This window comes from Medicago truncatula, chromosome 1, assembly GCF_003473485.1.
Source record: "Medicago truncatula cultivar Jemalong A17 chromosome 1, MtrunA17r5.0-ANR, whole genome shotgun sequence".
NCBI classification, from domain to species: domain Eukaryota; kingdom Viridiplantae; phylum Streptophyta; class Magnoliopsida; order Fabales; family Fabaceae; genus Medicago; species Medicago truncatula.
The window spans coordinates 16,442,468-16,456,709 of NC_053042.1; the positions used below are offsets into that span (position 1 = coordinate 16,442,468).

General features: G+C 30.5%; 1 long non-coding RNA gene across 1 annotated transcript; it reads right to left on the reverse strand.

The window, feature by feature from the left end:
- Positions 1-9,830: 9,830 nt before the first annotated feature.
- Positions 9,831-14,242, reverse strand: LOC11418873 (uncharacterized). The gene is made up of 4 exons (XR_003007933.2): positions 13,717-14,242; positions 13,344-13,424; positions 13,126-13,252; positions 9,831-10,010 (listed from the first exon to the last, which is right to left on the reverse strand). It is a non-coding gene; the product is annotated as an uncharacterized lncRNA (long non-coding RNA).

The following is a 14,242-nucleotide window of genomic DNA, read 5'->3' on the forward strand; positions in this document are numbered from 1 at the left end:
AGAATAATAATAATTATTATTTTCATCATTATCAGGTATTTAAATTTAAATACCACTATTTAAACACTACTAATGTGTGTGTTCTATTTTATGTGGGACCTCCACACTCTATTTTTTCAATTCACACAACACTAGATCAAAGTTTAGTTACTTGGTGTTTAATCTTCCAACCTTGTAATTTCTTTCCATCTTCACACCAATGTTCCAACAATCCCTCACTGGAGTTTAAAAAATGGTTTCAATAATAACGTCAAAACGTTTCTATAAGGTCGCTAATAAACAAAGGTGTCGCCTACAACTTGAACCTTTGCATAGCGGATAATATTCCGATTTTACAAGAGTTGCTTACAACATTGAACTCTATCTCAGACATATAACCCACACACAAACCTTTTCCTATAAGGTGTATTCTAAAAGCCTGTGCGTTTATGGCCCTGCACGTCTATCCTAGTTTTAACGAACGCTCTAGTTATTCTACCCTGAATTCCATAGGATTCGGCCTCAGTTCCACATTCGTATAGGTGAGTCTATCAAGAATACTAATGTAGTCATGTACTCCACTCCACATAGAGTATATACCTCATTAAGAGTTTCTATCATCTCAACCTCCTATCACTGCAGGATTCATGATTTCTTACTTTTCTCATAGCATGTTCTGTCACTCATGACTTGTTATTACCTATTGAACCTATTTCTTGGGATCTCCAATCATTTAGGTAGGGTTACCATCACTCGTGATCTTTAGGCATTAGTCCCATCCAATTGGATGTGTTTAGTAATTTCTTAGTTATTCCTTCCTTCAAAGGATCAACTAATTCTTCACCAGTACGTACATGATGTACGTTAGCTGTTACTTTTGAGAGTAGCTAACTCTCTAATCCTCTATGTATTCGTGCCTTAATTATCGTCTCTTTCAATTGTAGTAACGATTCTCAATTTTTGTAATCGCTGCAGTACTATCACAATGAATTAACATTTCTGGCAATGGTGTAACCCACTAGGGGTTCTCAACCAGCAAGCATCTTATCAACTTGCTTCTTCACTAGATTTCTCTAGTGTTTTCATCTCAGATTCATTCCATAGTGGATTGAGTCAATGTCATTTGTTTCAACAAACAACTTCTCCAGTTATGTTCAATGTACAAGCACTGGTCGCTTAAGACTCATCTGAAGGATGTTCTATTTTGTATCTTGTACCATTCATGTATAATGTGATACTTCTCATTTGTATCTTGTCCCATTCAAGTATAATAGGATACTTCTCATAATGTAATCCTAGAGTCATAATCTTCTTAAGGTACCCCATGACTCTTTCAATAACATGGCAATGCTTCTCATTCGTCTACTAGTAAACTTGAACAAAAGTCTCACGACACGGTCAACGTCGAGTCAAATACATTCAATGGCATGTCTAAAGACTGCCAATGATGCTCGCATATTCTATTTGTCTAACACCATCTCAAGAGTTCTTGAAAAGTTTTACACTTGGATCATAAGGTGTGCTTGCAAGTTTACAGTCAAATAATTACATTTCCTAAAAGATATTCTCAACTTTGTGAGATTCATCAAAAAAGTTTCTTTCTTATCAATGTTGTTGATAAACAATTATTTCACATAATTCATAACATGAATCTTTAAACTAAATATGAGCAAGTCGTCTTCATAGAGACATATGTTCGTGCAAATTTTTGCAAATAAATTTGTCACTTTCATTCACTTTATACTCATTCGATAGCATTAGAATGTCACAATTTTTATGTCATTCCTTAAGAGTTTATTTTAGACCTCACAAAGAATTATCTAACTTACAGACCTTGTTTCCTTGTTCATGAATCACAAAACTTTCAGGTTGGTCCATATAGATTTCTTCTTCTAGTTCACCATTTAAAAAGGCAATTTTCACATCCATTTGGAGTACTATCGAGTTATGAACAACGGCTAAAGGCACTAGTACTCTTATGGATATGATTCTAATGACTGGTGAATGGGTATCGAAGAAGTCTATATTTTTCTCTCTGTAAAACTTTTGACTATAAGGAGAGCCTTGTATTCATCAACCGAACCATCAAGTTTTAGTCATTTTTTCCAAAATTCAAATACAACCGTTAGGTTGCAACCATGAGGCAAGTCAACTAAGTGTCATGTTTCATTAGACCGTAGAGAATCCATTTCATCGTTTATTGCTTCTTTCCATAATTCAACATCCAATGAGGATATAACTTCTTTAAGGTTTAATGGATCTTCTTCCAATTTATAAACCATAGGGTCCATACTCTTTAGCAAATCTTGCTTGCTAACCTCTTCGAGGTTCTTGCTTACTTAGTGTTTAATCTTCAAACCTTTCAATTTCTTTCCATCTTCACGCCAATGTTCCAATAACTATAGAGGATGGATGGAAAGTTGTGGTTGCTAGGTCTTCAATGTTGCAAGTGGATCAAAAGGCTGAAGAATTTATCTATAAATTTCGTGAAGATATAAGGCTTCAGAAAGAGAAATCATTGCTTGAATTTCATGAGAGGCTAGCAAGAAGTACCTAAATTTGATAATATAGATAGATTATAATATTTTTTTTTATTTCACTTATAGTTCATGATTATGATATATATCATGGCTTGGTTTCTGTTTTTTTTCTTTCTTTTTTTTATATACTTTCATTTAGTTCTATTGAGAAGGAAAGAGATTTTTACTTTGCTTTGAAATAAGAAGTAAATAAGTAATTAGCAGATGTAGTTAATTGTTTTGGAATGATGTCTGAAGAAGTTCTGAAGATGTATATCAAACTTGTTAGGATTATTTTTCCTTCTCATTTTCATTATTATTTGTATTAAAATTACTTGGGCATATTGTTTATTAGTCTGGCAATAATAAAGTGTGTATTTTATTTTATAAAATATGAGAATGAAAAAATTATTAAAGTAACCATAATTATCATCTTACAACAGTATTGGAGTAATAAATTTGAATTTCTTCTCTTAGAAATTACATGGTGATACTTTTATCGATAAGATTATGTTTGGATTGATGGAATGTGATGGAGTAAAATGGAATGAAGTGGTATTTTATGACATTCTATTATTTAGATTTGTAAAATTTTAATGGAGCAGGATGGAACATGATGGAATGGTAAATTTGTTCCATTCAATCGTAAAATACCTAAACAATAAAATGAACTCTCTATTTGGTTTCATTCCGCTATGCTTCTTTTCATTATATTGTGTTCTGCTCCGTTATATTCCATCAATTCAAACAAAACTTAATTAAAAATGTTATTGATGTAATGTACCCACCAATTTAACCGACAATTATTGTTCTTCTGAAACTTGACTTGCCAATCACATTTTTTACATCAACAAGCCTCGAATATGAAACTTGTTTAAAAAATTGAGTCCATGAAAAGTGTGCGTATAATGTATTTATTTATGATGAATAATATTCCCTCCATCCCATAATAACTGAGTCATTTTCAATAAAAAAATGTTTTAAAATAACTGAGTCATTTCACTTTCCAATACAATATTAATTACTTTTTTTCAATTATAACTCTAAATAATATTACTTTCACCACTTCCAATACAATATATTCTACTTTACATTTATGATAAAGAAGAATGAACCAATACTTAACAAAGACACTTAAAACCATTTTTCTCTCTCCTTGACTAATATATTTTTCTTAATAAATGTGAAATGAGCAAATGACTCAATTAAATTTGGACGGAGGGAGTACACACTTGTGAGAGTTGCTTGGTGTTTTCGTTATTATTTCCAAATCACGTCCATCTATCTCTATTGAATCAGTTTGTCCAACTAACTTTTATTATTTTCCATTGTTTTCTTATAAATGTTGATTATCATTGGCTTCATGGAATCTATTAAATATGTTTTTGTCCCATCGTAATACTCGTCATATAAGTTTTTTTTTTAAGTAGTTAAATTAGCCCATTTAAATTGACACAGAAGATAATCGAATCTGAGATCTCGAGAAGGAGTACACTCCAAGTCACAAGTCAATACACAAGACCAACCAAGTGGGTTAAATATTTTTTAAGTTTAATTTGTTCCTCACGTTTTAAAAATTGTATGTTTTTGTTTTTCCTGCTAATCAGCAAAATAATCAAGTCAACACTTCTCACCATTACTTTTTAAATGATATAACGCTCACGTGGCAGCTAATGGATAGAAATTCAGTCCAATCTATCCTAGGAATTCAGTACAACTAGTACAGTGATCCCGTGCTGGCACGGGGAAATAAAAAACTTTTTTATCATATATATAGATTTTATATTATGTTATCTTAAAGTTATAACTGTGGTTATAATTTAAATCGATATGAAAAAAATATCATCTTAATTTTATATATATTTTGAAATATCTAAACATTGCATATAACGATAAAAATATATGGATTATTATACTTGTACTAATTATTTGTAGTATAAGATGCACTCATTGTTAAACTTAGCATATGTAATTTTTTTGCAAAATTACGCCGACGTACTGTGTAATAATATTTGTTGACAAAATGTATTTTATTAATCATAAAAATTAAAAAATATGTATTTTTTTTTTATATAATAGTCATTGTCACATGCATTCACGTAGTCGGTAAATGCAAACGTTTAATTTTTTACGGGTGTGTATAAATATAGTTTGGGCTACAGAAACGCCGATTGTTATTTGTTTTTAATTTTTACAAAACAAATGGTCTAATGTAAATATTGTATTTTAGGGTAATAACGATGTAAAAAAAAAAGGTTCGGCGGATTGTTAAACCTGAAAAGTGCATGAATTAATAGTCAATGCCAGGAGGATCTGCTTATAAAGAAATTGCATGTCTATAATGACCAGTACGCCTTACAAAGAAATTAAAAATAAAACGACTTCCAAACAATAGGCAACTTTAGTTTTCTAAATTATATCAACAACAATTCTAAAACATAACCAATGATCATACTTTTTGAAAAACTTCACGATACACAACATTTGTGGTCTCCTTACAAACATTATTATCTTCATCCAGGATGAGCAACTTCAGACCTTTTCTTGAAGTTACTCGAGAGACAACGACATAAAGTTGTCCATGCGTGAACACAGGCTTATGAAGATAAACCCCCACTCGAGATAAAGATTGACCATGGCTTTTATTTATTGTCATTGCAAAACAAAGCGTCAATGGAAATTGCATGCGCCTGAATTTGAAGAGTAGTCCTGGATCACTCGGAATAAGATTCATCCAGGGAATGAATACCCTGGTACCTGCCATTTTTCCTGTAATTACGGTAGCAGCTATCGTGCTCTTCCCTAAATGTGTAACTGTCAGCCTAGTACCATTACACAGTTTATTGGCCTAATCGATGTTTCTCATCAGCATAACTGGACATCCCACCTTTAGTTTCAACCTGTGATTTGGAATTCCAGAGCTCTTAATACCATTAAGAAATTCCGATGTGAACCACTCGCTTTGGACATCAGAATTTTCACCCGATCTACAAACAGAATCAGAGCTTAAATACTCTTTCTCTTCACTTGGAATCAGCGACATCATAAATTCGTTAACATGCTCAACTGAATCAAGCGTTGGTGCGAGTATTCCCCTTTCTTGGCAAAATAGCTGGGCACCAAGGTTATCATTCAGATTGGGATACACAAAGTCTATAAGCGACATCAACGGATTTGTTGTGTCCGATATCAGCAAATCTTCAGGAATTTCTACCTTCATTTCACCATTCTCATCCGAAGCGTCGTTGCCGTCTCCAATTGAGAGTATCCACTTGCCAAAATTAGCAATTTCTTCCTGCTCTGCATGTACCGAAGCTGCACCCAATCTCATATTAACAGTAAGCCTCAACACATTACAATAAGCCAATATCTTTGACGAATTAACTGAGGCATCAACAATATCCGGCCTCGTTCCTCCTAGGACAACAGGCAATATCTGCCTGAAATCACCACGTAAAACTACTGTCATTCCACCAAAAGGTTTAAGCGCGTTTAGGGGATCATTCTTGGACATGATATCACACAATGATCAGTCAGCTGCCTCAAAACACCATCGGTGCATCATTTGAGCCTCATCCCAAATTATCAACTTTGCAGCACGCACCAGGTCTGCCCTAGGACTATCCTTTTCCATCGTAAGCGATGATGCCTCATTACTCAATAGGGACTGTCAGCGTCGAGTGCACGGTTCTTCCACCTGGTAATAGAAGAGCGGCTATACCGTTGGATGCAGTATTCAATACAATTAACCCATTCGATCTAACAGCAGCCGACAATGTTTTCCATATAATGGTTTTTCCAGTACCACCGTAACCATATAAGAAAAAGAAACCACCGTCGTTAGAACCAACGAACTCCATGATCTTGTCAAGCACACATCTTTGTTCATCAGTCAGCATCAGTAACATATCAACGTGTGTCTTTTTCAGTTCATCTTAGTTGTAACTTAGCTCATCAACGATAAGCTTGTTTGTGAAAGTTGGCATGTCTGCTGCGTTTGGCCTAGGCATAGAGAACATCACAAAAAAAAAATATTATGCATAAACCAGATACCAATTTAATAGTGACCCGTGCCAAGCACGGGAAATAAAAAACTTTTTTGATAAAATGTATAGATTTTATATTATGTTATTTTAAAGTTAAAAGTGTGATTATAATTTCAATTTGATATAGAAAAAAATATCATCTTAATTTTGTCTATATTTTGAAATATGTAACCATTGCACATAACGATCAAAGTATTTGGATTTAAACTTATATTAATTATTTGTAGTATAAGATGTACTCATTGTTAAACTTAACATATGTAATATTTTTGCAAAAATACGCCGACGTATTGTATATTATTATTTGTTGACATAACAAATTTTAAGCTATTAATGTCTAATTATAGTTATAAAAAAATTGAATTTTTTATTATTATTATAATTATTAATCTTTGACGGTAAAGAGAATGTCCTCATTAAAATTAAATTTTTTGTTATATATTATAATGAGATGACTTATTTTGAAAACTTCATTACTCATTAAGGAGAGTACGCATTAAAACTAATATTTATTGAAAAAATTTCAATTTGATAACTTGTTTAGAATGTTTGTATCACAATAATATCATTTAAATTGCTTCTCATTCTCTTAAATATTTGTCTTCCTTCATAAGTTTCTTTTATGAAATAAAAATTATATAATTATAATATTTTTTTTAGAAATATAATTATAATATTTAAAATCTTAACAAAATTATTTTAACCATGCAGTAGATTAAAAATGATTTAAATTTAAAAAAGAATCAAAGTATTTTCCTTTATACTTGTTCAACAGATAAAAAATTAATTTAGTGGTACAATTATTAAAGTAGATGAATGTTATTTCAATTTATTTATAAAAAATCCATGAATAGAAATTTGAGAAGGAAACAGAAACTGTAACATTGGAAATGGAAACAGAATCAATGCAGCAAGAATTTATGAATACTGATACTCCACTCCAGATTACCCTTGAGGCCGCAGAGGGAGCAGCAAGGCTCGGTGCAGCAACATCTCCCATCCAGGGGGACGTTTCCATTAATCATTCAGAGATTATATCATCATCAATTCCGACACCGGTGGTAATTGATACTTATCATACTCCTATTATTATTAATAATACATGCATGGAACTTGAGAATGAATCCGATGAAATTGTTAGATATGATGTAGAAGAAAACCATGAACATATTTTATCTTCCGTCCGTGAGAAATCCTTAGATGTCAGTAGCATTGTGGCTCCGGAGGGAGCTCCAATACATCCGGTTCTACAAAAGGATTTAAATTTTATGCAAGATTGGTTAGCAAAGGCTGCTGTTAATAACGAGGTGCTATTTACTGCGGTAATTTCAAAGTCAAAAAAAAAAATGTGCAAAAGGTTGCATACAAAACCCGCTCTCAGGGTCCCCGCCCACCGTTTAAATGAATATATTTATTGGAATATCAGGGGGACTCCTATAGTGCGGTTTGTTCTCATATCTTTCGGGAAGGGAATTGGTGTGCAGATGGCCTAGCAGCCTTGGGGCATGATATGCAAGACACTTTGTGGTTCACTCTGTTGCCTCCCTCTTTAGGGGCAGATTTTTCTAGGGACATAAATGGGATGCCGAACTATAGATCTTTTTAGCTATTTCTGTTTCTAGTTTTCTGTAAATATTTTTTTTTTTTAGAGGGTATTGGCTTAGTCCCCCCTCATTGTAATTTTTTTCCTTTTTTTAATAAAATATACGTATTAGAAAGGCGGTAGAGGATGGAGGTGTCTGTTGGGTGCCAACCTAGTTGGGATCTTTCAGACTCTCCCGGATGCCCAACCTTTCTCTTGGCCTTATAAAAAAAAATTATTTATAAAAAATAAGATTAAAACAATTATATCTATAAAAAAATTAAATTTTCATTTTTAATTATAATTATTAAATTTTTGTGTTTGGTCCAATTAATGCATACATAATGAGCAAATAAAAAACCTTAAAATAGTAAAATTATTTTAATGCATACATCATGACCAAATAAAAAAAGTATCATCAAAAAATAACCGTCACAAATGTCAAATACATGAGAATGTTTGGTTTGGTCCATGGTGTCGTGTGTCAAGAGTAAGCTTTGAAGAACTTTGTTTTCATATATAATATAGACAGTAGAGGACTATGTCTTTTTGTTGTTGTTTTCACAAATGTCAAATACATGAGAATGCTTTGTTTTCATCTAAAAATTCGTTTTAAAAAAATATCATCTTGTATTTTATTTATTAAAATTAAAATATTAACAGTGTCTGAAAGTATATGTAACACTTCAAGCGCATTAAAAGTTTTGGTCAATGATAATGTCTGTTTTTTTTTTTTTTTTGATAAATGGTCATTGATAATGTCTATTGAATGGTGAATATTTACTCATTATTCCTTTCCTTGGAAAAAAATATTACCTTTAAAAGTTATGGTTAACAATAATGCAATAATAGTGCTTTATTATTTTATTTTTTTTAAAGGAATTGTGCTTTTAACTTAAGATGCAAAGTCAAATGGCTATATTTTTATTGCTAAATGGATAGCATGGCCATGAGAGAAAAATGAGCATTTAACGTGTACCATATATTCGAAATGAACTATCAATATCATTGTGAATAAAACGGTTCGACATAAATAGATGACACATTTTAATTCAACATAAACGGTTTAATAACTTCTTTTATTGGCTAACATTAATTTCAAGAATATTTCTTGATAAAATCTAAGGGTGATTATTCTGCCATGTCATTCTTGAAATTTTCTTGATAAAATCTTTCTTGATATATAGCATTACTCTTTATTTTAATGCTAGTATTTTACTCCTATCAATAAAGATTATTCCAAATGAATCGGACAAAATGATATGAAGAAAGAAAAAAAAATTAATCTTGGTAATTTTGATTATAGATGGAACAATTTTTAATTTTAATGTCAAATCACCTATAATGTTACTAAAAAATTCAAATATTAAAAATCAAAATTGCAAGACAATCTTTTGATTCATTAAAACCATTTCTAAAGATTAAGAAAATTGGTCTATGTTCATATCCCACACACAGTCATAGGGCGAAGAATTTGAACCACAATTTTCATTGTCTCTTAAGAAGATCTATAATTGTATTTTGGTGCTCATTAATTTCATTGAATAACAAATTACAAAGAAGCAAATAACAAATTTCTATAATATTCAATAAGATTTTATCAATATTAGAATATTAAAAAAAATCATAATAAATATATGACAGTTCTTACAATATTTTTTCATAGATGCACATCAAATTGAAAATACAACATAATCAATAATCTATAGAAATACTACTATTTGGAATGTAAAATAACAAATTGTACAAAAGAATAATTATCGCTTAAAAAACTAATAAAATACATTCATTCTAATCAAAGTGTATAATCCAATTTCTTCAATTTTCACACCATCTGCTGATTCTTTCATCATATTTGTCGTTTGAGATGCACTTCTACAACAACTAAACAAAAGGTGAATAAAGATCAAGATGAATTGACAAAGAAAATATTAGAAATTGAAACGGTCTTAAGAATTAGATCTAAGAAAAAAAATGAGAATAAGAAGTAAAAATGAATAAATTAAAAGAATGATCTCGAGAAAATTATCAAAATTTCAGCATCAAGCTCAAAATTGAGTGTAAATTTGAAACCAAAAAGCACAACTTATAACAATGATGTGAAAATTATGAGTTATATAACTCAAAATGATGTGAAAAGTGTGAGCCTCAAACACAATATTTATAACCAATATGTATGAAGCAATCACAAAAAATTTCCCTTAATTTTTGGATGTAGTAATTGAAGATAAATTGGTACATTAATTATCAACAATTAGTATGATTAAAATTAGAAAGAAAGAAAAAAAGTACTCATGATTTTTTTCAGGGGAAACAAATACTCATGATGTACATTTCTATTTAATTTTTTTTAATTAAATGTGTAAAAAAATTGTAAATGTGTTCAAAAACCAAATGTATAATTCTTTTTATATAAAATGTATTTAAACACTTTTTTTTTTAATATGTATTTACACACGAAAAAATATGTAAATAAATCAACCTTTGATTCGACAATTGATACTCCAAATTTCATGATGTGAATGGGAGATATCGAAAACGAATTCAATCGGTATCATTTTTATAGATACAAAAATAAATGATCTAATATAATCGCGGAGAAAATAATATAAAAAAAAAGACATAAAAAAAAAAGAGGTAAACAAAAAATTGGAGTCAAACAACCTTATTGTCCATTAGAATAATTTCATGATGTAAATAAGCCAAATATGTATAAAATATGTATTTCGGTACTATATTTTTTTAAAAAAAATTTCAGTTACCATCTAAATGTCAATTTTGGTTCCAAAAACTTTTTTTTTTCCGGTCAAATAAAAAAGTCACACATCATAAGTAAATAATATCTTTTCCAATCAGTCATGATATTATTTGACCATAATTTAAGCAATCAACCATTATAAATCATCTATGATATTTATTTGCATGATTGTTATTTTTTCTGCCCTTTTTTTTTCGGTTACATAAAACTAAATGGATCCAAATTCGTTTTTCTTTTTTCTTTGAGGGGAAGGTTTTTCCATTATTAAGGAAAATCGAATCATATTGTGTTTAATTGTTTTAATGCCACTTTGAATAAAATATCTTTGACATAATTACAATCAAATCAATTGTTTCACATCATTTGTAAAAAAAAAAAATTTTGTCCAACATCATGATTATTATTATTACAAAAATAAAAATTAAGAAATGTATAACATTATTTTTGTTTTTGTTTTGAATAAACACTATTATACAGTATTATTACTATACAATATACATTTGAAAATAGAAACAAAAGTATATTACCTTAAAAAAGAACATATTAATTCAAATTATATAAAAAATTAATGGTTATTACCAAATCTAAATAAAATTATTTTAAAAAGTTACACCCTTATCAAATCATATTTTTATTATTTGACATATATCAATTATTTATTCTCTTTGACATTTAAATAATTATTCCATTACTTATTTTATTTTAATCTCTGCATTCAAATATTTTAATTTAAATTATTTGTTTATTAAAAAAATTAAATTATTTAATTAAAATTTGTATTTTTTGGATTCGAAATAATTGATTTCTAAAATTTAATCTCAAATTTAGAAATTGAAATTGTAAAACTTCCTTTTGTATATAAACACTAAATACAAATTTGTGAGGATGAATGTGGTGAGAGTATTTTGTGAGGATGAATGTGGTGAGAGTATTTGTAAAAAACTTCCATTATGTTATTGTGCCACATGTCAATACCATAAGAAGAGAAAAACATTTCTATATAGGGACATGAAATAGGTCCTAAATTTATATTATATAGATTTCTTTTTTTTACATTCATTTTGCTTTTGGAATTATGTGTGTGTGAAGAACCAAAAATGTATAACTAACTTGTGAGGAATTTTTTTTCTTCTTCATTTGGTTCACAGTGAAAGGTGATGAATTGTGCCTATTTATTGGAGTTATGCTAACGAGTGTTCACATTCAATCGATCGATATGGAAGTTTGGGATGTTGTCAACGGACGCTTGAATTACAAATAGATGTTGATGGTGTCATGCAAAATAAGCCTAAGGCAGATTGGACAGGATGATAAGAAAAATGTTCAATACGATTTAAAAGTGAGGAACATACTCATTTCCACACTGGTCGTAAACGAGTATCACTGAGTTTCATATTGTAAGACCGCTAAAGCAATATGGGATGCTTCGAAACCTTCCATGAGGGTACTGAACACGTTAAGCAATCAAACATCACTACCGTCATTCAACAATTTAAGCTATTTCACATGAAGGATGGTAAAACCATCTACTCCATGAAAATGAGATTCACTCGCATTGTTAACAAATTACAAGACCTATGAAAGACCGTCTCAAACCAAAATTGTTCTAATAAAGTTTTAAGATGCATGTCTAGAGAATGTCGGTCTAAAGTCACTACCATTAAAGAATCTCAAAACCTTAAAACTCTTGGAATCACCACCCTATTTGGAAAGACTAAAAAGCATGAGCATGAGATTCTAAGGTTGAAAGTTAGGGAGGAAGATATCAAGAAAAAGGAAAAGAATTTCATTGCGTTGAAATCCACCTCCACATGCATTATTTAATAATAAATCAGAGATAAATATAAGGTTCAAGGTTTTACGCCTCAATAATCCCAAGCATGCATAATTCATTCCCTCAAAATTCATAAACGGTCGCAACAAATTTATAAAATAAAACATCTCAACATCTTAAGGTATATCATCATATACCTCATGGTTCTCATATAATCCAACAAAATAAAATAAACAAAAATCACGACGAAGTCCTAAATCAGAGCCTACAACTAGACTCCAAAGACAAGCAAAAAGCGAGAAAGAGTCAAGTTATTCCTGAGTACTCACGATCACGCGTCCTCAATCTTGCACGTCTACACCATCCAATAGAATGGCATAGTCAAAAACCCGGAAAAAGGTGAAAAATACTCAACATAGAATATCATGAACATATGAATAAAATAATAAGTGACATAGAAAACTTACTATGGTACAATTTCACGTATGCATGTACACATTGAGTTAATGCACATCGGTTTTTCTTGTGGAAAGATACACCCTACAATTTTAACTTTTCTCCGACAGTCATAGTGATCTTTACATGAAACAGGCCCTGAAATGTCAAATAAGAAAGTACTTTGATTAAATGATTGTGAAATATGATGTCTAATATAAATAAGAAAATAATGTAAAAAATTACTTACGACCATCGAGTACCACGAGATATACAGACAAAAAGATTATCAAAGCATAAACGAACTTGGAAATGTGATTCATTTTTTCTTCTACAAGTAATCAATAAAGCTTGGATTAAACATTTTATAATTAAAAGTTTATTGCTTTGATAACATCATTTAAATACCTTTTTAACACTTAAGAGTTGATTTTTTTATTATTAAATTGTAGTTATATTGTTAATTTCTCTAAGGTAGAACAATGTACCAAGTTTTGTCTGTTAGCTCACTCAATTAACCAGTTAGGCATAATATGGATCTCAAATAAATACTTTTATTCCCATCAAACATTAATTAAATTTTAATTTTTTTAGCCTTTCGTGATAGAGTAGGGACAAAATACCCAAAGAGAAATAATAGTGATTGATATGTCCGGTGATGATGGATGAGAGGCAATGGTGGCAGAAGATGCTCTGGTATGACGACAATGGTTTCCGGTATAGTGGCGATGAGTCTTCGCGGTGGATAGAAAGGTATCTGCAGGCACGTTAGCACTCCAACGCTCAAGTCATTGATGGAACTGAGAAAGAGTGTGTAGAAAGTGTGGTGAAAAGTGAACCATACCTTGAGGATGAAGCAATGCCACCCTTATATAGGTGCGCATTGGGAATAATCAATTCCGGATTTTGCGGTGTGTGATTAAAGACAGTTAGAGGACACGTGTAGGGTGATCCTCATGTGGGGGTGTTCTCATATGTGGTGCGGTGCATTAAGTTGACGATATAATGAATTTCAAACGATAAACTCTATACATATCAAAATTTACCTTGCATATATTATCTATTACCACATGTAAATTTAACACAAACACATCACATAGGAAATATTTATCCATAAATTTCTATAACATATATTCATGAAAGAAATTT